General features: G+C 37.8%; 1 long non-coding RNA gene and 2 pseudogenes across 3 annotated transcripts in view; all 3 read left to right on the forward strand.

Annotated features, from left to right (window-relative positions):
- Positions 1 to 23,869, forward strand: part of LOC306642600 (thiosulfate sulfurtransferase/rhodanese-like domain-containing protein 2) — a 417,963-nt pseudogene that overhangs the window by 149,624 nt on the left and 244,470 nt on the right. The gene's annotated exons all lie outside the window — the stretch shown is intronic.
- LOC306642743 overlaps positions 1 to 23,869 on the forward strand; it is a 152,201-nt gene that overhangs the window by 108,432 nt on the left and 19,900 nt on the right. The window lies entirely within an intron of this gene.
- On the forward strand, positions 12,256 to 13,629 carry LOC306642603 (thiosulfate sulfurtransferase/rhodanese-like domain-containing protein 2; annotated as a pseudogene). Its single transcript has one exon. The product of its transcript is annotated as a thiosulfate sulfurtransferase/rhodanese-like domain-containing protein 2 (transcript).

A 23,869-nucleotide genomic window follows, 5' to 3' on the forward strand; every position in this document is an offset into this window, starting at 1 on the left:
GCTCTCTTCAGGTGTTCCCTCATGGTGTATTCTTAAAATAATTTGTTTTAATTTCTTTTTATTTATTTTGATTTATTGCTAATGAATAGCATTCATTTTTTCTCTCACAAAAAAAATGTCACTCCCTAACTCAACCAAGGTCATGAGGACTTTTTTCTGTTTCATCATGTGGACTTTATAGTTCTAGATTAGATAACTGTCCTAGGTTAAAGTTAGGCCTGTCACACATTTGAATTAATTTTTGTGCGTTCTGTTATTTTTCTGCTGATGCTGTAACACATGATCACACACAAGATGGTTCCTTACAACAGACATTTTCAGCCTCACAGTTACAGTGGCCCAAAACCTAAATCAAGGTGTTTTCAGGTCCCTGCTTCCTCATCCAGCTCTGAGGGAGAGTCCTCTCAACCTCTTTCAGCTGCTGGGCTGCAGGCATTCTGGGCATATGGAAGCATAACCATAGGCTTCCCTCACTTCTTTCCTTGGCTATCTCCTGTGTTACTCCTCCCTCATCTATATCTCCCTTTCATCTTGTAAAGACACTCATCATTAAATATAGAGCCTGTACAACTAATCCACTACAATCTCATTTGAAATCCTTGAGTTTATTACCTCGTGATGGTCCCTTAATCAAGCACATGGTCTTTTCTTACAGATACGTGTACAGGTAAATTGGAGTTGAGCTATAATGATTAAGGGGAGAGTTAATAAAGAGGCAAGAATATAAGAGGGCAAAGAGTGAAAAGTGGCTTCCATGGGAAACCAGTCCAGTTTATTACCTATTCCAGGGTCATATCATGTTACCTAGGTAACATGTTATAATTAGCTTCATGCGTACGCAAATCACATATCTTGCTTACACCACAGATTTCACTACTCCAAAAGGTTATTTTTTAAAAAATAATGTCTCCAGGCCTCAAGTACAGATGATTTGCAGAGTATCTCTAAGCCATTCAAATGAGAACCTTTTATCCTGAGGAGTGTGCTCGATTTGAAGGATTTTCACTCCTCTGTACTTTGACTGACCTGAAATCCATACAGGTGCTGAAACCTATTATGTAGATATCCATTTTGGCAGATCACAATCCAACCTGTTACACATGATGTGAGATAAAATTTGTAGGTCATTATTTTTCTATTTGGACAGTCACTTCTATTGTTCAGTTGAAAAACCATGCATTCCCTATTGAATCATCTTAGAATCGTTTCTGAAAATCAGATGACCATTTATACGTGAATCTGTTTCTGAGCTGTCCCTCTAGTTCTACTGGTCTGTATGCCAACCCTCATGCTGATATCCTATGACTGATTACTCTAACTTTTGTTATTCTTTCATCCCTGAGATCAGGTAATATAAATCCTTAGGTCTTCCACAAAAATTATTGTGGCCATTCTAGGTCATTTGAAGTCCCCCATACATTTTACAATCAGCTAGTTAATTTCTACAAAACAAAGTCTGCTGGGATTTTGATCAAGATTATATTAGCTTTATAAATCCATTTGGGTAGAAAGGACAGAAAGAAATCCTTGGTCTCAGGAATTTCAGTTTAACAGTAACCACTGACCAACTTTTTTCCTCTGGTTATAAGAAATTAGTGATATGAATATTAAATGAAATTAACCAATTCGCTGTTGGGGTCAGGTGAGGATTTATTTGTAGAACATCCTGGGTCCAGACAGATAAGTTTTGTCCCCAGTCTGTGTCCAAGGAAAGGTAAAGAAGGCTGCATCCTGGCTGGTGGCTTATTCTTAGAGAACAGGGTCTCCAGGCAGTGGAAAATCTTCTATAAGATGAGAGATAGGGAGAGTTTCCTCATGTGAGCTGGTTCACATGAGAAGGAGCAGGTTCATGTGTTGATGGGACATGAGTCACATGAGAGGATGAGTGGACTTGGTTCTTCACAGAGAAGTTGTAAGACCAGGTCCTTGTGGATTCTGTGGAGGTCCCAGAAAAGAGATGTCTGCCACAAGAAAGGCTGTGCGTAGGCTATCAATTATTTTTTCTCAGCATAAAAAATATATAAAAACTCAAAACCACTTAAAAAAACAAATAAACCAATAAAGTGGGAAAATGATCTGAATAAGCACTTTCTTGAAGAAATACAAATGACCAATAAACATATGAAATGTGCTCAATATCATTAACCACCAAGAAGACACAAATTAAAATTATGAGATTTGATTTTATTCAGTTTAGTATAGCTATCATATCAAAATTAATGAATACTGACTGAGATATGGATAAAAAGGAACATGTATATAGTGTGGGAGTGTAATTTATTATATTTACTTTGGGAATAGATTGAAGGCTTGTTAAAAAAACTGAAAATAGAACTCTTCTATGACTCAGCTGTCCCAGATCTAAGTGTTTATCTGAGGGAAATTAAGTCTACCTACAGAGATGTCTGCATACCTATGATGATTGTGGCACTGTTCACAATAGCTAAGGTACAGAACCAAATTAGGTGTCTATCAGCAGGGAAATGGAGACAAAATATGGTTACACATATGTGGGTGTGAGTGAGCATGTATATATGCATACATATATTCATATATAGGTGTATGTCTAAGTATGTACGCATATGTACTTTATGTGTATACATGTATACTTCATATACATATGTACATATTTTCAATGTTATTTATATGTACATATATCTTCTTAATATGCATAATTATATATATAGATGTATACCTACATATATATGACAGGCTATTATTGGACCATAATGAAGAATGAAGTTCTATTATTTCAAGGAAAGTGGATGGAACTGAGGTTATTGTGTTAAATGAAATGACACAGAGAGACATGAAGACAAGTGCTGCATGTTCTCTTTCAAATGTGGAAATCAAAAGAAAGATTTGAAAGTAGAAGAAGTTTGCTAGGGATTGGAAATGATGCTGGGAGAGGTGGTGTGAGGGCCACGTATGCATGTGTGGAAATATCCCAGTGAGTTCCCTTTCTTTGTACAACTATTAAGTGATATTAATTACCATAAAAATAAATAGAGGAAATGTGACTCCTCCAAAAAATGTTAAAATAAAATCTCGGCTCAGGGAAAGCTAAAGCATCCTTTCTATACTATATGTAGTTATGAACTGTATTAATGAACAAAGAGAAATAGACCACTTTTCTAGAGTCTGGATACCTGAAAGCACTTTCAGGAGCTTGCTGTTAACCCCTTAATACAAAAAGCCTCTTATGCCAATGAGAACTGTGCAGGGACTCCTCCTGCCCTTTAGGAGACCGGGAAAGTCACCCGCACCAGGGAGGTGCCAGCACTCCGAAGGTGTCCTTAGCTGAATTTGATGAAAGACATTGGGTGACATAAAAGAGAAGTTACTGCTTAACAGAGGGGAGGGGTGTGTGTGAAATGTCCTTACCAGCAATGGAAAAAAAAAATGCTTTGATAAAGCTGAAATCTTTGGCTGCATTCAAAAGGTCAATAGGGTACAGAGAAAATGTTTGTCAAATGTCTATTCTGCCAACTGCCACCACTGAGAACCACCTGGGGGAGCTACAGTTGCAGCATTGCTGACTGTACCCTGGGGTCACCTTGCCTCTCTGGCTTGCTCTTACTGCCTTTTAAAACTACTGTGAGTAGATGATCCCGCTTTCAGTTGTGTCCCTTCTCCTGCTGGTTTTATGCCCTTCATTGGATTTCCATCTGCACCTATTCCTCTAGGATCCAAATTGTGAATTTTTGATCTGCTAACAATATTATATATTGCATCCTGTTGGACAATTCTTATTGTATTTTATGAACAAGAGGGGAAACAGAGCCAGGAGATCCTAGGAGTTCAAGTCCACAAAAATGAAGACAAAAATTATGAAATGTTCATATGCCATAAATTACATACAGTTTAAGCATACCCAATCTGAAAAGAAAAATAGAAAATGATCCCAAATCTCATATTATGTGAACATCACAGCAGTGCTCAAAAACTTTTAGATTTTGGAGCTTTTTAACTTTTACCTTTTTGAACTAGGCATGTTCAACTGGTAAAATGTGTTTAAATATTTCAAAATTGAAAATTCTGAAGTGTGAAATGATTTTTTTAAAATTTATTTCTATTGTAAACAAATGGGATATATATTGTTTCTGTTTGTACATGGAGTAAAATCATACCATTTGCATATTCATAAATTTACAAGGAGTAATGATGTTTGATTCATTCCATTATTTTTTTCCTTCCCCCTACCCCTCCCACCTCTCTTTTCCCAATATAGAGTCCCTCCTTCCTCCATTCTTGTCCCACTCACACGCCCCATTAAGTGTCATCATCCACATATCAGTGAAATCATTCCTCTTTTGGATTTTTGAGATTGGCTTATCTCACGTAACATGATATTCTCCAATTTCATCCATTTGCCTGCAAATGCCATAATTTCATTATTCTTTATAGCAGAGTAATATTCCATTGTATATATATATACCACAGTTTCTTTATCCATTCATCAATTGAAGGGCATCTAGGTTGGTTCCATAGTCTGGCTATTGTGAATTGAGCCACTATAAACATTGACGTGGCTGTATCTCTGTAGTGTGCTGATTTTAAGTCCTTTGGGTATAGGCCAAGGAGTGGGATAGCTGAGTCAAAGGGAGGTCCATTCCAAGTCTTCTAAGGAATCTCCACACTGCTTTCCAGAGTGGCTGTACTAATTAGCAGTCCCACCAGCAATGTATCAGTGTACCTTTTTCCCCACATCCTCGCCAACACCTATTGTTGCTTGTGTTCTTGATAATCGCCATTCTAATTGGGGTGAGATGGAATCTTACTGTAGTTTTGATTTGCATTTCTCTTATTACTAAAGATGGTGAACATTTTCTCATATATCTGTTGATTGCTTGTACATCTTCTTCTGTGAAGTGTCTGTTCATTTCCTAAGCCCATTTGTTGATTGGGTTATTTGTATTCTTAGTGTAGAGTTTTTTGAGTTCTTTATATATTCTGGAAATTAGTGCTCTATCTGAAGTATGAAAGGCAAAGATATTCTCCCACTCTGTAGGATCTCTCTTCGCATTGCTGAGAGTTTCCTTTGCTGAGAGAAAGCTATTTAGTTTGAATCTATCCAAGTTATTGATTCTTGCTTTTATTTCTTGTGCTATGGGAGTCCTTTTAAGGAAGTCTGATCCTTAGCCAACAAGGTGAAGATTTGGACCTACTTTTTCTTCTATAAGATGCAGGGTCTCTGGTCTGATTTCAAGGTCTCTGATCCATTGTGAGTTGAGTTTTGTGCAGGGTGAGAGATAGGGGTTTAGTTTCATTCTGTTGAATATGGATTTCCAGTTTTCCCAGCACCATTTGTTGAAGAGGCTATCATTTCTCCATTGCATATTTTTGGCACCTTTGACTAGAATTAGAAAATTGTATTTATTTGGGTTTGCATCCGTGTCCTCTACTCTGTACCATTGATCTACCTGTCTATTTTGGTGCCAATACCATGCTGTTTTTGTTACTATTTGTTTGTAGTATAGTTGAAGTTCTAGTATTGCAATACCCCATTTCATTCTTCCTGCTAAGGATTGTTTTACCTATTCTTGGATTCTTATTCTTCCAGATGAATTTCATGATTGCTTGCTCTATTTCTGTGAGGTACATCACTGGGACTTTAATTGGAATTGCATTGAATCTGTATAGCACTTTTGGTAGTATGGCCATTTTGACAATATTAATTCTACCCATCCAAGAACATGGGAGATATTTCCATCTTCTAAGGTCTTCCTTAATTTCTTTCTTCAGTGTTTTGTAGTTTTCATTGTAGAGATCTTTTACCTCTTTCATTAGATTAATACCCAAGTATTTTATTTTTTTTGAGGCTATTGCAAATGGAATTGTTTTCCTGATTTCCCTTTCAGCTGTTTGTTAGCTTGCATGTAAAAATGCTGTAGACTTATGCGTGTTGATTTTATAGCCTGCTATTTTGCTGAATTCATTGATGAGGTCTAGAAGTTTTCTGGAGGAGGTTTTTGGATCCTCTAAATATAGAATCATGTCATCCGCAAATAGTGACAGCTTAAGTTCCTCTTTTCCTATTCATATCCCTTTAATTTCTTTAGTCTGCCTAATTGCTCTGGCTAGAGTTTCAAGGACAATGTTGAATAGAAGTGGTGAAAGAGGACATCCCTGTCTTGTTCACATTTTTAAAGGGAATGGTTTCAGTTTTTCTCCATTAAGAGTGATGTTGGCCCTAGGCTTAGCATAAATACCTTTTACAATGTTCAGGTATGTTCCTACTATCCCTATATTTTCCAGTGTTTTCAGCGCGAAGGGGTGTTGTATATTGTCAAATGCTTTTTCTGCGTCAATTGAAATAACCATATGATTCTTATCCTTAAGTGTATTGACATGATGGATTACGTTTATTGATTTACGGATGTTAAACCATCCTTGCATTCCAGGAATGAACCCCACTTGATCGTGGTGCACAATTTTCTTAATATGTTTTTGGATACGGTTTGCCAATATTTTGTTAAGGATCTTTGCATCTATATTCATCAAGGATATTAGTCTAAAATTTTCTTTCCTTGATGTGTCTTTTCCTGGTTTGAGTATGAGGGTGATATTAGCTTCATAAAATGAGTTTGGTAGGGTACCCTCCTTTTCTATTTCCTGGAATATGTTGAGAAGTATTGGAATGAGTTCTTCTTTGAAGGTCTTGTAGAACTCGGCTGAGAATCAATCTGGTCCTGGGCTTTTCTTGGATGGTAGATTTGTAATGGCTTCTTCTATTTCATTGCTTGATATTGATCTGTTTAAATTGTGTATGCCCTCCTGGTTCAGTTTGGAAGGAGCATATGTCTGTAGAAATTTGTCAATGTCTTCAGTACTTTCTATTTTGTTGGAATACAGATTTTCAAAGTAGCTTCTCATTATGTTCTGTATCTCAGTGGTGTCTGTCATGATATTTCCTTTTGCATCATGCAATTTACTAATTTGAGTCTTCTCTCTCCTTCTCTTTGTTAGTGTGGCTAAGGGTTTATCTATTTTGTTTACTTTCTTAAAGAACCAACTTTTTGTTATGTCAATTTTTTGAATAGTTTCTTTTGTTTCAATTTCATTGATTTCAGCTCTGATTTTAATTATTTCCTGTCTTCTACTACTTTTGTTGTTATTCTGTTTTTCTTTTTGTAGGGCTTTGAGCTGTAATGTTAGGTCATTTTATTGTTGACTTTTCATTCTTTTCTGGAATGTGCTCTATGTAATGAATTTTCCTCTTAGTACCGCTTTCATAGTGTCCCAGAGATTTTGATATGTTGTATCATCATTCTCATTGACCTCTAAGAATTTTTTAATCTCCTCCCTGATGTTTTTTGTTATCCATGTTTCATTCAATAGCATGTTATTTAGTCTCCATGTGTTGGAGTAATTTCCTTTTTTTACTTTGTCATTGATTTCTACTCTCAGTCCATTTTGATCTGATAGAACACAAGACAGTATCTCTATTTTTTTGCATTTCCTAAGGGCTGCTTTGTGGCATTACATATGGTCTATTTTCGAGAAGGTTCCATGTGCTGCTGAGAAGAATGTGTATCGGCTCATTGATGGATGGAATATTCTATATATGTCTATTAAATTTAGGTTATTGATTGTCTCAAGCATTTCTAGTGAGTTACTCCACTATGCATTTTTGCCAAAATAATTATTGTTTCACATTAATGTCTGTGTCATTTATTTTCTGTTTTTAGTGATAAAAGCTAAAAGTGGTTTTGTTTCAAAGGAGAAAAATCAAGCAAATGAATGCAATTTTTAAAATAGAAGTTTGATGTTATTAATTTTATTTATGTTTTTTATTTTTAAATCATAGCATAATACCAAGAATCAGAAGTTAATTCTGTGATGTAAAAGAATGGATTTTACATGATGACTACAGAATTTGAGGCCCAGGGCTACCCGTAAATGGGTTGTGTCACATTTCCTTGTAATGATGAGAGGAACGCACAACCTTCTCCAGGCGGGGGAGAACACTGCATCATGTACTCAAACAGTCATGCACTGCTGTCCTGGCACATCCCGTGGACTTGTCATGGTAGGCATAAAACCTAGAAGATATCTAACTCCCTTTTAGGGACAGTGTCATTACCAGAGATTGAATCTTGGGGTGTTTTGCCACTGAGCCACATCTCCGGTTTTTAAATTTTTTTATATTTTATTTTTATTAGGTTCTTCTGAATTTGTTTCTGGTCCTGAAGTTCCAGAGACTGGCCTTGAATTCGTGATCCTCCTGACTCAGTTTCCTGATTGGTCGAATATAGCTGAGGACTGATCTGACCACTTGCCTGTGGTCAAACTTGCTAACTGCAGCCAATCAGATGATTTCCAGATGGAGCTTCCTCTCTTCTGACTGAGTGTATTCTGCAGTGGTGAGGTGGTTAATGGTTTTTAGTCCCAAGTGCAACCTGGCAATAGAAACATTTCTTTTTTCTTTCTTCTTCTTTTTTTAACTGCAAGCTTTTCCTAATCATCTGTTGTCAGTTTTTGTTTAAACGGTTCCAATCTATAAACCAACTGTGAGAACATGCCTAAGTTCCTTCTGACAGTTGGGGTCCAAAGACCATTTTTTAACCATCTTTGAGCCAACTAGGAGAAAGCCAAAGTCTCCAGTAATACTGAAGAGGCTGACTTGGGAATAAGTGCTTTCCCACCAGAGGGTCCAAAGTTAGACTATAGCTTGAAAGCCTCAGGTTGGGAAAGATGTGGTGACAACAAGAGTTCTACCCCATGAGAGTTGAAAACTGTGATGACCAGCCAGGAGATGTACAGGAGCAGAGCCCTGGAAAATGCAGGGAATGTCCATGAAATGCCTCCTCTGATCACATGTCCATTCCAGAGAGCATCCTTGTGGGCTCAGGGAAGAGCAGCATCCATCAAGTGATATTTTCTTGCTCTTTGAATCTCAGGGTAGCTGCTAGAGTTGAAGTGGTCAGAAGACAGATCACTAGGCTGGTCTGGTGGAGGAGATAGATATATCAAATGCCAATCAAAAAGTCTACATCCTGCTTCCTGGCCTGGCTGTACAGGATTTCAGCAAGCCTGGCTGTTCCTGGGAGAAAGTTCATATTTCAATGCAGTGTCTTGTTTTGACTGTTAACCTAGGATTGGCAATGTAATTACTGTAACCAGGCTTCATTTTGTGTCTGGAGAGAACCAGTGAGTTTTCTTTTTTAAACATAAGTGGTAAGCTAAAGGAACCCCGGATTTCACCCAAGAGCTGAAGAGATAGCAACAAGGAGCAGGGGTGCATAGGCAGTGTGGAGAGAACAGAGTCAGTTTGAAGAACTGCATGAATGCAGCTGGTTAACCATGAAAGCAGCAGTAACTTGGTGTAGAGAAGACAATTCTTTAACAACAAATTAAATTGGTAGAAACCCACTAAATATCATGTTCAAAGAAGGGAGTAGTAAAATTACTTGAAAGAATATTCATTTTCCTCTCAGAACTGTAAGTCTCTAGTAAGTATTAAACAGGATCTTTTGTCCTAGAAAATTAATTGGTTAATTCTGGAAACAATATACAAAAATTGTGTGTAGTTTTAGGTAGCAAGTAAAAGTTGAGTTGGCAATCATGCAGTAAAAATATAAACAGTGGTAACACCAAAATAATCATGTTTTTGGTAATAATAAGGAGACAAAAATAAAAATGATAAAAACATTCAGTAGAAATTATGCAGTGTTATAATATTGTAACTCATTTTCCCTTCACTACAACATTATTATCATTCATTCTCATTTTAGGAATTAACATTTGGAGATCCTGAGTGAATTGCCTATGTAATAGACCTGGAATGTGGAAAGTTTCTCTCACTCCAGGGACCACAGTGTACAAAATAAATTCATACACCTTTTGAATTTTTTCTTGATGTTGGTCATAGGTATGTAAAGTGTTTGTAGCAATAAATTATGCAGACATATAAAGTGGTGGTGGAATGGTCTTCCTTGCAGTGTTTCAAGAGGATCCCTGAACTGATAGATGTGTGTTGCTTAAGATGTTGTTGATAAAATTTGTAGTGATTGTGACAACATCAGGGAGCAGGTGGCAGCAATTTCAAGTACTGGACAAAAGGGGAAGGAAGAGCTGCAAACATAATGAGAGTGGATGAGGGTGGGAAAGCTAATACAGGAACCTATTCAGGACTGCAGGGCTGTGCCAGCCAGGATTCCTAGAGGACAGTTTAGCATTTCTAATCCCCATTCACTGTGACTGGCATAGCATTTTATCACTTTCTGATAGTTAGTTTCACCTGTGTGGTTTGCATAACTGTGGTTCCATGGATGTGAGAAGCATGGGCCACATGTTTATGGGAAGATGGGCTGTTCTGGGTATGCCAACTCAGTCTAGGGAGGGGCACCCTGGGAAACCTCTGAGTAACCACAGAGACCTACACCTGTTTGCAAAACAAAGCAATCCACATTGGCCCTGGAAATAATTACAATTTATCGAGTAACAGAAGCATGATTATGAATGTGACTAACCTCAGAGAACACAGGGAGAAGCCATTGGGACTGTCTGGAGAGTGATGTGTCACTGTTAATGTGATGAGAAGGACAGATAGTGTAGCTGTGTCTGGGGAAGCTTGGAGCCATTTTTTTCTGTGACAATTCTTTTGAAGTAAAAGTGCTTAAATTTGTCAATTGCTTTGTAGTCTACAAAGGGAATTGTTCTTACAGATAACATTGTTGAATTCTTTCCTGTTTTTGGTCTGTTTTGAGTTTTTTCATTTGCAACAGTGCTTTTTCCCTTGGAGTATGACAGTCGCATCACATAGTTGGAACACAGTCACATTGAATGGTGTCTATTCAATGTCCTCATATTAACTTGAATGTCTTTAAAATCTGTTTCTTTATGGGTTCATATATGTTGGAACTGGGTTAAGATGTCATACTCTTTTAGGGGACACGTTTCAACCCATAACAAATCACAAATATCTCTATTCTTTAAATGTTTTCAAATATTACAGAGTTCCCTCTTGCTGGTTGCTCTAATGACTAAGTAACTATTTGTTCTGATTGTTCCTGATGTCAGTAAGACTCTTTTTCTTTCCTGTATTTCTTCTTTTATTTTCTCTCTAATTTTCCATCAGTGAGTTTGCTAAGAAATAATTGCCCATTTCTGTTCTTAATCTTCTTGGTCCCTGTAATGTATGCTTTTCTTCTTTTTTAGCTTTGCATTTTCATAAGTTTTCAATGTTTCCACACTAGATACTACTTCTCAGTCCTGGGAGTTCGTGTTGTTGATTTTTATCTTTTCCATCTCACAAATCCTCTTAACCATTATCTGACCTTGGAAACACTCTAAACACATAGAGAAACTTAAGTAAAGTGTTGCACTAAAGAGATAGACAAATCATCACTGAATGTCATGCAGCATATTCTTTATTAACATCTTCTCTTCTGATGTTGGTTAACTGAGAAGCATTTTAAAACTCTCAGATCATCAATGCAGACACACATACATATATGTATCAGATACATATACATATATGATATTCACAACTCTGTACTATTTAGTTCTTTTTTGCATGTCACCCCTCAGCAGAATCCTGTATGCATGCCATTCTGCATCAGCATGTCTTCTTGGAACTCTGGCAATGATTCACCTTCACCTCATGAGAGACACTTCTTGGGGGAGGCAAGCTAGAGGGGGAAGAGGCCAGGTTGCTCATTCCCTGAGCTCTGTGGTATTGTTTGGAGACAACCCTGGCAGGGACTGATTTCTGAGCCCATGGCTGATGTGGGAGCAGTTATTCAATGATGGCCTCACACCAAGATCCAGGAGCATGTCTCATCCTGTCACACCTGGATGTGCAGCCTCCTTTTAGGTGGTCCATCAGTGGACTCCTCATCTTTGCCCACAGCTCTGTGGGAGGTCCCTGCATCAAACACCCTTCATCAACCACCCTGAGTGTGTCATGTATTCCAAGGTGGGGGAATTCTGACTTAAAATTTGAATAGAGTCCTCCTTTTTTCCCCCCTATGAACCTTGGAGGGAAAATAGACTGTCTGTGAGCAAGCACTCACGTTTCAGTCAAATGTGAAAATGGTTCATCAAAAATGATTTCCATTCAGGTAATAGTTCTTCATTGGTCATTCTACACTTTTCTAGGATGTTCAAGTTACATGGAGATAAAGATGTTTTATTTGTTCTGTTAGAGTACCAGCATTTATTGAGCACCCCAGAAGGCAAGGCATTGAGACCAATGATAAGAATGCAGGATGACATCCAGAGCGAGGTGACGTTGCAAGCCTAGGGAAAATGCAGCTTTGGTGTCAGCTCGAGGGAGGGGAAAGGCAATCATTGCCAGGCAGAGGCAGGTCCTCAGAGAAAAACCTGGGAAAGACTCTGGAAAGGTGGGCCTTTGCCCTTTTCATCAAAACCAAACAAGTTCCTGCAGCTCCTTATGAATGTAAAATGGTGGAAATGCTGTCATCAGATATTCATGAACCAAACCAGCATCCATAGACATGTGGCAACAGAACCTGCTGATGAAATTTATCACCAGACTGCTTTTATTTTAAAGCAAGTGGCCGCAACATTGAGTACCTCAAAGAGTATCACATCTGTGGACAAAGAGAACTCTCTAAAAGAGTACCTTACTCATAGCCACAATGTGTCTGCTCGGCTCCCTGATACAAGCTGCTTTAGCCTTGATGAGCTGAAAAGTGACCTGGGCAGTGAAGAAGGGGAGATACTACTTTATTACTGCTACTGTGACCTAGAGAATCACCAGTGGATCTGTGCCTGGCAGACAACTCTGTGTCAGCACTTGAAACTCACAGGCAAGATTGGAATTGCTACTAAAGGAATCAATGGAACAGTTAGTGGAAGCAAATTGACCACCAGACTCTATGTAGAAGCCTTGCTTTCTTGTCCATTATTTAAGGATTATCTTTGTAAGGAAGATTTTAACACCAGCAGAGGAGGACCTCACTGTTTTCCAGAATTGCGTGTTGGTGTATTTGAATAAATTGTGCCCATGTGGATCAGCCCCAAGAAGATCTCCTACAAGAAGCCTGTAATCCATTTATCCCCAGGTGAATTTCATAAAGAAGTAGAAAAGTTTTTATCTCAGCGACATCAAAACAAAGTGATACTATTCTACTGGACTGCAGAAACTTCTATGAAAATGAAATAGGTCTATTGCAGGGCTGCTTAGCCCCAGACATCAGGAAATTCAGTTACTGTCCTAGCTATGTTGACAAAAATCTAGAACTTTTCAGAGAGAAGAGGGTACTGATGTACTGCACTGGGGACATCTATTCTGAGCATGGCTCACCCTACCTGAAGCCCAAGGGAGTGTGTAAGGAAGTGTTCCAGCTTAAGGGTAGTATCCACAAGTACCTGGAAGAGTTCCCCAATGCTTTTTATAAGTGGAAGTCGTTTGTTTTTGAAGAGGGTTATGCCCTGTGCTACAACAGTGACATGTTATCAGAATATTCATACTGTGGAGCACGGTGGGACCAGTATAAACTCTGCTCCACTCCCCAGTGTCACCATCTTGTTTTGAACTGTCCTACATGTCAAGGACAAGGATTCACAGCCTGTTGTGTCACATGTCAAGACAAAGGGGCAGACAGGTTTAGGACCTACACAGGACACCTTTAAGAGGAATGTGAGTGCACAGCCTGATGGCCATGCATCCCTAGGGAACTTTCCCAGCATGTGCAGCTCTCTGTGAACCATGCACCAAAGCCCAGTGTTGGAAAGGTTGGGCCTTTGCTTGTTTAAGTGGCACCTTTAGCATTCCCCAAGCCTTCCCAAAGTCAGTAGGTGCCATGTATAAGAGATGGTCAAGGCTGCAGAAAAGGAAATTGGAAACTTCATTGTCAGTCATTGCCATCATGGTAAATTGGTGACCATGTGGACCACCTACACTTCACAGGACAAGGGGAGAGGGAGTCAAATTTTGCTCAATTACTGAAATATTCTAATTCAGAAGATGATAGAGTATGTTAAACTCTATGGAATCCCAAAGTTTTTAGGGAGTGAGTCTTGAGCCTGGTGATTGTGTCACTCATGCCTTCTCTCGCTGTGCCACAGGCTATTAGTAGTCATTGCCCTTGTCAGCAAAACCTGTCCATCTTGGTGCAAATCTGTGAATTGTGGCCCTCAATATGGATTCCTAAATCAGGCCACTTAGGTCATCTGCCACTTTTCTTTTCCCCATCCTCTGCCTCTGTCTCTTCTCTGGCTGCCTGAGAAGCTCTGAATACTGGGATTTGGCCCACCTCCTGCTTTTGTAAAATTTAGTGGAAAAAGACCTACCCATTTCTTCCCATAGGATCTGTGGCACAATTGAGTAGTTTCAGCAGAGACCATGTGGACCACACAGTCTAAAATACTTATTGTCTGGCCCATTACAGGAAAGTTTACCATTCCCTGGTCTAGTGCAGCAGCTCATCTGATAGAGAATGACATACACATGGCCCATCTTCATATTTTACTGATTTGATTTCTGTAAGAGATTTCTCCCTTATAGGCCTGTTCTCTCCAACACTTACTCTTCTAGCTTTTAAGTGTTCTCTCTGAGAGATCCAAATAACCTCAATGGCCCTGTACAACTTTCTTTCTTAAGAATATCATTTGGCAGTACCACTGTGGCTGTCCAGGCTGCTGGTCAGCATGCCAGACACTTGTCCTTGTCACATGGGTCCCAAGAAACACAGAGCCACATATCAACCAACAGATTTAATATTATGTTGCAGTTTCTAGTGATGCAGAATGCAGCTGCAATTGTGTTTCAAGGAGAAACCAAGTGGGGATGGCCATCCCTGCAGCATGGTGCAGCTTCTGGGCCCATTTGCAGCCCCAGTAGACGCTCTTTATAGTGGTGAGGCCCTACCTCCACCTCTAGTTTCCCTGCACTGTCCACATCATTGCAGTTTAGTGCACAGATTATTCCTTCTTCATCAGAAGCATCCTAGTCTGTTCATTAGCTCTTTGGCCTTGTCTTTCATCACAAGATTTGCTGAATCCCTAATGAAAATAACTCCCCAAAGCAACAAACAAAAATAGAAGTTTAACTGGCACTGTGGTGTGTTAAATTACACAAGGACACTGTGGCTTAACCTTTTTGCCAAGTCTGAAAGATGCCATGTTAAAAAAGAGGTGCAGGGTCCAGTATAAATACCAAAATTACATTTTAAGAATAATCGTCTTTGCATACCTTGGCCAGGATTTCCCAGTTCTTTCATAGGTCTTCTACACAATTGTCCTTCAGAGGCTTCTTTTCCATGCATGAGAGTAGCAGTGGTTTATCTAATAAGTGATGAGACAGGTAGTTTAAGTCTATAAGCTTGGCCATGATAAACATCATATCCACAGTGGACTGGAAAGTCATCCCTGCAGTGTTTGGCCTCACAAGAGCCATTTGCCCACTATTCTGTAGAGAAAGGTATTTTCAAGTATTTAGCCATAAGTTTTCACATCTGTCATAAGGTTGGCCTTCAAAGAGGAAAAACTTATTTCTGCTCCCGTATTATATTGTACATACATCTCAAATGTTCAAAGTAATTCAGGAATATGTTTGTTACCCAGGAGGGTTTTTGAAGCTTGAAATTTCACCATTGCCCTCCCCCACATATCCAGCAAAAGGAATTTAGTGGTTTTTTTTTGTTGTTGTTTTTTTTTTTTTTTTTTTTTTTTTTTTTTTTTTTTTTTTTTTTTTACTCCTAGCAGAGGTCTGTAGCTTCAGTCTGTATTTCTTAAGGGGAATATTGTGGCTCTGATAGAGTAATCAATTTGGCAACTTTACTCTTGAGGTTTTTAAAATTTAAAGGAGGGTTAGTAGTGCTTATACATTCCTTTTGCTAAATAGCTAAGATGAATTTTGTAATAAAGTATTTTTTGCAAAAAAACAAAAAGAATGGAAAGGCAAATATTATGTGGACTTATCCTCCAGCATGCCTTATCTATACAGGGCCCATACCTTTATTCAAACGTAAGTGTCACCTCTGTCAGAGTGCTCTGAAGTGACTTATTCCTCCTGTGCTCATGGGCTGGGTTCCATGGCTCCAACCAGTGTGACTTTGTGGCTTATTACATAATTGAAGTACTTCCATACTTGTTGGTGAGGTGTCCTGAGAATTCCTTGCTGCCTGCTTGTCCCTGCTTCTCCTCTGACACTATCTACACCTCCGTGTTCTCCTAGCAGTCTTTTTGGTCAACTCCACCTCCATGAACAGAGGATCCATTGTTATTGTCTGCAGTCTGTGCTCTTCTGGTGTTTACAGGTTTTAATATCATCTAATGGATCGTGCTCTTATTTAACGTTTTGACATTTTGGAGTTCATCATAGAGTTTTCTTGATAATTTGGATTTTGGAAAATTGTACATCCATTATCTTGATTATTACTTTTTGGCATCCCTTAAGTTTTCATTCAATATTCAATTTCTTTTAATGTGGAACTGTCTCGTATATACCCATTCTGGCATTCACTATTCAAAATGTTAAAACTGTTTTGTCATCAAACATTAAAATAATGAGAATGGTGTCAGGTGCTGCTGGATAGTGTGACAGACTTACATGATGGCCGTCTTCCAGGGACAGGACCAAAGTTGCCATGAGGGATGGCAGAGTCCACTTTCTCCATAAAGGTATGTTGCATGGCTCAAATTGGTGTGGCTGTGTGGATTATTAGAATATTGAAATATTTCCATACTCAATACTGAGGAGACCTGAGTAGCCCCCTGCTGTCATCCTGTCCCTGCTACTCCTCTCACACTTGTGCTGTCATAACAAAGTGCCCTGACAGATGTGCTTGAATAATAGAATTTTATTGTTTCACAGTTCTGAGGATTTTAAGGCTGACAATTCAGATGTCATTAGGATGTGTTCTTCTGAGAGTTCTCTCCCTGGATTGTGTATGCTCTCTTCTCCTATGTCCTCACATGGTTCTTCCTGGTGTACCTTTTTCCTACTCTCCTTTTTTTCATGTGCATATATAGAGTGAGTATATATATATATATATATAGTCACATATTAATTTTATAAATTAATGGGTTTCTTTGTGTCTATTCCATACATGCATGTATCATGCATTGACCTTCCTTTACTTTCTACCCTTGGTTACCCTCCCCTCACCCCACTACCTGTTTTCTTGTCCCTAATGGTCCTTCTTTTTGAATTTCTTTTGAGGTTTTCTTTTTCCACATAAGAGAGAAAACATGCAATACTTGCCTTACTGTTTCTGAATTATTTCATTTTACACAATCCAGTTGTATCTGTTTTCCTGCAAATGATAGGATTTCATTTTTCCTTTCCTGATCATTACTCCATCATGTATACATACTATAATTGCCTTATTCATACATGTGTTAGCTAGCACCTCAGCTGAGTTCATATCTTACCTATTTTGAATAGTGTCATAAAAACATGGCCATTCAAGTGTCTTTATTTTTTTATGATTTCACTTCATTTGAATAAATACCCAGTAGTGGTATACCTGGGTCATATTCTAGTGCTATTTTAATTTTTGGATGAACATTCGTACTGTTTTCTATAGATTTTTGTACTATTACACCTTCTTACCAAAATTGCATGCGGTTCCATTTACACCACATCCATATCAGTGTTTATTTGTTGGTTACTTTCTGTTTTTATAATAAGCATTCGAACTGGACTAACCATTTTACCCAAGTGGGTAAGGTGTAATCTCAGTGTAGATTTGTTTTGCATTTCTGTGATAGCTAAAGATGTAGAGCAGTTTCACGTATATTTCCTGGCATTTTGCTTTTCTTTTTTTGAGAAATGTCTGTTCAGATCATTTATCCAGTTTTTTATTATATTGCTTTTTTCTGGTTGTAAAGGTTTTCCTATATTCTGGATATTCATCCTCTGTCAGATGAATAGATAGCAAAAATTGTCTCCCCTTTTCTTTCTTTTCTCTTTAGTCATCTGATTGTATTCTTAGATGTGCAGAAGGTTTTTAATTTGATGCAATCCTGCTTGTTCATTCTTGTTTTGATTTCCTGAGCTGTTGGAGTACTAACTTGGAAATCATTGCTTTCACAATGATCTTGAAGTGTTTCCATGTGTTCTCTCTAGCAGTTCTAAAGAATCCTGTCTTCCATTAAGGTCTCTTTAATCTTGAGTTAATTTTTGTACAGTGAGAGATAGGGATTTAGTTTCAATGTTCTGTTTTATTCAGCACCGTTTATTGAAGATGGTTGTTCTTTTTCCAATACTTTGGCACCTTTATGATAGTTATTTGCAGTGTGTATTTATTTTGGGTATCTGTTCTGTTTTATTAGTCTACCTGCCAATCTTTATGACAATATCATACTGTTTTTGTAACTGTGGCACTGTGGTATAATTTCAAATTACCAGTATATATTATACTGTGGTATAATTTCAAATCAGATATTGTGGTGCTCCTAGCATTGCTCTCTCTTTGCTGAAAATTGCTTTAGCTCTTCTGGGTCCTTTTACTTATTCACTTTCTCTTGCCTAATTTCCTAAAATTTCTGGCACTATGTTGATAAGGGTGGTGAGAGGGGGATCTTTGTCTTGTTCCTGATGTTATAGGAATTGCTTTCAGCTTTTCTCTGTGTAGTATCATGTAGAGCCTTCACTATGTTGAGACATGGTTCTATTATATGTAATTTATTCAGTCTTTTCATCATAAAGAGGTGCTGATTTGTATAGGTGCCAGGAGGGTACTGGGGATTGAACTCAGGGGCAGTTGACTACTGAGCCACATCCCCAGGCCTAGTTTGTATTTTATTTGAGACAGAGTTTCACTGAGTTGCTTAGCACCTTACTTTTGCTGAAGCTGGTTTGAAATCTGCATCCCCCTGCCTCAGCCTCTGAAGATGCTTGGATTCCAGTTGTGCACTACCATGCCTGGCTGAGATGCTGATTTTTTTTTTTTTTGTTCATTCTTGTTTTGATTTCCTGAGCTGTTGGTGTACTAACTTGGAAATCATTGCTTTCACCATGATCTTGAAGTGTTTCCCTGTGTTCTCTCTAGCAGTTCTAAAGAATCCTGTCTTACATTAAGGTCTCTTTAATCTTGAGTTTATTTTTGTACAGTGAGAGATAGGGATTTAGTTTCAATGTTCACCACTGGAATATCCTGTTTTTTTCAGCACTATATATCCTGGTTTTTTCAGAGCATAGTTGTGCACTACCATCACTGGCTGAGTTGCTGATTTTTATCAAATGATTTTTTGCATCTATTGCAATATTCTTGCATCCAGAGAAGGCAACAAACTAGGTCATTGCATATCATTCTTTAAATATGCTCTTAAATTAAATCTGAAAACATTTTATCACAGATTTTTATATAGATTTTATCAGAGATATTGATCTATACCTCTTTTTGTGTTGTGCCCTTCCAGGTTTTATTAGCAAGGTTATACCATTTTCACAGAATGAGTTTGAAATCTTGTTTTCCCTATTTTTGAATTAGTTTGAGCACCACTGGTGTTAGTTCTTTAAAAATTTGGTAAAATTCAGCAATGATTCTATGTGGTCCTAGGATCATGGTTCTTCTATATTTTTTAATCAGAAGACTTTTTATTACTGCTTCAACCTCAATACTTGACTTTCATCTATTAAGGTATTCTGCATATTCATCCTCGGTCAGATGAATGAATAGATGGCAGAAATTGTTGCTCTTTCTCTTTCTTTTCTATTTATTCATCTGATTGTATTCTTAGATGTGCAGAAGGTTTTTAATTTGATGCAATCGTGATTGTTCATTCTTGTTTTGATTTCCTGAACTGTTGGATTACTAATTTGGAAATCACTGCTTTCACCATGATCTTGAAGTGTTTCCCTGTGTTCTCTGTAGTAGTTCTAAAGGATACTGTCTTACATTAAGGTCTCTTTAATCTTGAGTTGATTTTTGTACACTGAGAGATAGGGATTTAGTTTCAATGTTCTCTATTGAAATATCCTGTTTTTCCAGCATCGTTTATTGAAGATGGCTTTTCTTTTTCCAATACTTTGGCATCTTTGTTGATAGTCAGTTGCAGTGTGTATTTATTTTGGGATCTCTGTTTTGTTCTATTAGTCTACCTGCCTCTCTTTAGGACAATATTATACTGTTTTTATAACTCTGGCTCTCAGGTATAATTTGAAATCAGATATTATGGTGCTCCTAGCATTGTTCTTTTTTTGCTGAAAATTGCTTTATGTCTTCTGGATCCTATTTCTTATTCATTTTCTCTTGCATAATTTGGTAAATTTTCTGGTACTACGTTGATAAGGGTGGTGAGAGTGGGGATCTTTTTCTTGTTCCTGATCTTATAAGAATTGCTTTCAGCTTTTCTCAGTTTACTATGATGTATAGCCTTAGCTATGTTGAGACATGGTTCTATTATATGTAATTTATTCAGGCTTTTCATCATAAAAAGATGCTGATTTGCATGGGGGGCAGGAGGATACTAGGGAATGAACTCAGGGGCACTCGACCACTGAGCCACATCCCCAGGCCTAGTTTGTATTTTATTTGAGATAGGGCTTCACTGAGTTGCTTAGTGCCTTACTTTTTATGAAGCTGGTTTGAACTCTGCATCCTCCTGCCTCAGCCTCCAACAATGCAGGGATTAAAGTTGTGCACCACCATGCCTGGGCGAGATGCTGATTTTTATGAAAGGATTTTTTGCATCTATAGCAATAATCATGGGATTTTTATCTTTGATTTTATTCATATGCTTGTTAAGTTTATTCATTTGTATTTGTTGAACCATTCTTGCATCCTTCAAAGGCAACAAACTTTGTCATTGCATAGCATTCATTTAAAGTGCTCCTAAATTTCATCTGAAAGCATTTTATCAAAGATTTTTATACATATGTTTATTAGAGATATTGATCTATAGCTCTTTTTCTGTTGTGCCCTTACATGTTTTGTTAGCAAGGTTATACCATTATCACAGTATGTGTTTGAAGTCTTGTTTTCACTGTTTAATGCAATAGTGTGAGCAGCATTAGTCCTTTAAAAATGTGGTAAAATTCAGCAGTGATTCCATGTGGTCCTAAGATCATGCTTCTTCTTCTTCTTTTTTTTAATCAGAAGAATTTTATTACTGCTTCAACCTCAATACTTGACTTTGATCTATTAAGGTATTTTGTATCCTCTTGTTTCAATTTTGGTAAGTCATATGTATCTGAAAAATTTTCCATTTCTTCTAGATTTTCTAATTTATTTTGCATAGGGTGTTTCAAAAATTTCCCTAATGATCCTTTGAATTTCATTGTTTCTGGCTTAAAATTTCTTTTTTAAGTATAATTTTGTTTAATTGGGTCTTCTGTTTTTTTCTTTTTTCCAGTTTAGCTATGGATTTGTCATTATTATTTTTTCAAAAATCCAACTCTTGGAGAGACCAAGAGGGTGGACTAGAGAGTGGCTGTATCTCATGTTGCTCCAGAACTCAGGATTCAAGAAGAGGAGGTATTGAGAGCCACTGGGTGAGTCTCTCCCACTGGATGATGATTGGCCCAGACTGCAGGCAGCTTCTTGGAGTGGGGGGAGGCAGTGAGAGTCTTCCATGAATAGCCAGTCTCTCCCTTCCATGCACAGCCAGGCTCCCTCTGGTCGCAGGCCCGGTCCACAGGCAGGTTCTCAGAGCAGGGCTGCCCAGTGAGAGGCTTGGGCTTTCCAGACGCCCAGCCCCCACCTCTGTACCCAGCAGCAGGGCTGAACAGCAGGCAGCTTCTCGAAGAACAACCACCCAGTGAAAGGCTTCCGCACACAAGTAGCCTCCCCTGGCCTTGGCAATAGGCCAGACATGGGCCGAGACCAGCCATGCCCCAGCCTGCAGTCTAGTTCCCCTTTGACAGATCATAGGTCAACAAGTGGAGGTGCCTCTGTCTGCTAGAAGGGCATATACCCCACCTGAAGAACACCTCTCTTAGAGGGGCAGCGTACTTGTGGAGCAATGCATTGTGAACTTCCTCCAAGACTTCAGGCTACTGAAGGCTAGGAGGTGATATGCTGGAAATCTACAGGGATAATATTAGTCAATAGAGGAAATATGCACTATCTCAGAGTTCCACTGATACCTGACAAATATGAGAAAACAAGGGAAGAAAATGTCCCAAACAAACCTAGATGCTATATCAATAAAACCCAATGACAGCATGGCAGAAGAAATGTCAGAAAGGAAGTTCAGAATGTGCATAATTAAAATGATCAGGGAAGCAAATAAGGACATGAAAGAGCAAATGCAAGCATTGAATAATCAAACCAATTGATAGTTAAAAGAGCAAATACGGGAAACAAAAGATAATTTCAATAGAGTTAGAGATACTGAATAAAAAAAAAATCAACAAGAAGAAATCCTTGAAGGAAACAATAAACCCAATTAAAAACTCCATAGAAAGCTTAACCAATAGGATAGATCACCTGGAAGAAAGAACCTCAGACATTGAAGAAAAAATATTTAATCCTGAAAATAAAGTTGACCAAACAGAGAAGATGGTAACATATCATGAACAGATTCTACAAGAATTATAGTATATCATGAAAAGGCCAAATTTAAGAATTATTGGGATAGAGGAAGGCACAAAGTAAGAAAACAAAGGAATGAATCTATTCAAATAAAAAATATCAGAAAATTTCCCTAATCTGTAAAATGAAATGGAAAAGCAAGTACAAGATGTTTATAAGACTCTAAATATTCAAAATTACAACAGAGCGACACCAAGGCACATTATGAGTAAAATACCTAACATACAAAATAAAGACAGAATTTTAAAGTTTGTGAAAGAAAAGAATCAAATTACATTCAGAGGGGAACCATACGGATATCAGCAGATTTTTCAGTACAGATCCTAAAACCTAGAAGGGCCTGGAACAACATTTACCAAGCCCTGAAAGAAAAAGAATGACAATCAAGAATCTTAAACTCAGCAAATCTTACCTTCAGATTTGACAATGAAATAAAATCCTTCCATGATAAACAAAAGCTAAAAGAATTTACTAAAAGAAAGCTGGCATTACAGAACATTCTCAGGAAAATATTCCATGAGGAAGAGATAAGAAACAATGATGCAAATCATCAAAGGGAGGAACTATCCTAAAGGATTGCCAAATAAAGGAGAAATCAATCTTTGTCAAAAAATAAAAATGAGTCAAATGACTGGGAATACAAATTATATCTCAATAATAACCCTGAATGTTAATAGCTTGAACTCATCAATCAAAACACATAGACTGGCAGATAGGATTAAAAAGAAAGATCCAAAATATGCTGCCTGCAAGAGACTCATCTCATAGAAAAAGATACCCACAGACTAAAGGTCAAAGGATAGGGAAAAACATACCATGCACATGGACTCAGCAAAAAAGCCAGAGAATCCATCCTCACATCAGATAATGTGGACTTCAAGCCAAAGTTAGAAGGGATAAAGAAGGATAGTTCATACTGCTTAGGGAAACATAAGTCAGCAAGAGAGAACATTCATAAATACCTATGCCCAAAACATTGGCTCATCCATATATGTCAAACAAATCCTTCTCAATTCCAGAAAGCAAATAGGCCACAACACAATAATACTAGGCAATTTGAACACACCTCTCTCACCACTAGAAAGATCTTCCAAACAAAAATTGAACAAAGAAACCATAGATCTCAATAATACAATCAATAATTTAGACTTAACAAACATATATAGAATATACCATCCAACAAAGAGCAGATACACTTTCTTCTCAGCAGCACATGGATCCTTACCTAAAATAAACCGTATTTTATGCCATAAAGCTAATGTTAGCAAATACAAGAAGATAGAGATACTACGTTGTATTCATTCATATCATAATGGATTGAAATTAGAAATAAATGACAGAATAAACAACAGAAACTACTCCAAACCCTGGAGATTAAATAATACACTATTGTATGATGAATGGATAACATA

Source organism: Sciurus vulgaris (assembly GCF_902686455.1).
Source record: "Sciurus vulgaris genome assembly, chromosome: 13".
Classification (NCBI taxonomy): Eukaryota; Metazoa; Chordata; class Mammalia; order Rodentia; family Sciuridae; genus Sciurus; species Sciurus vulgaris.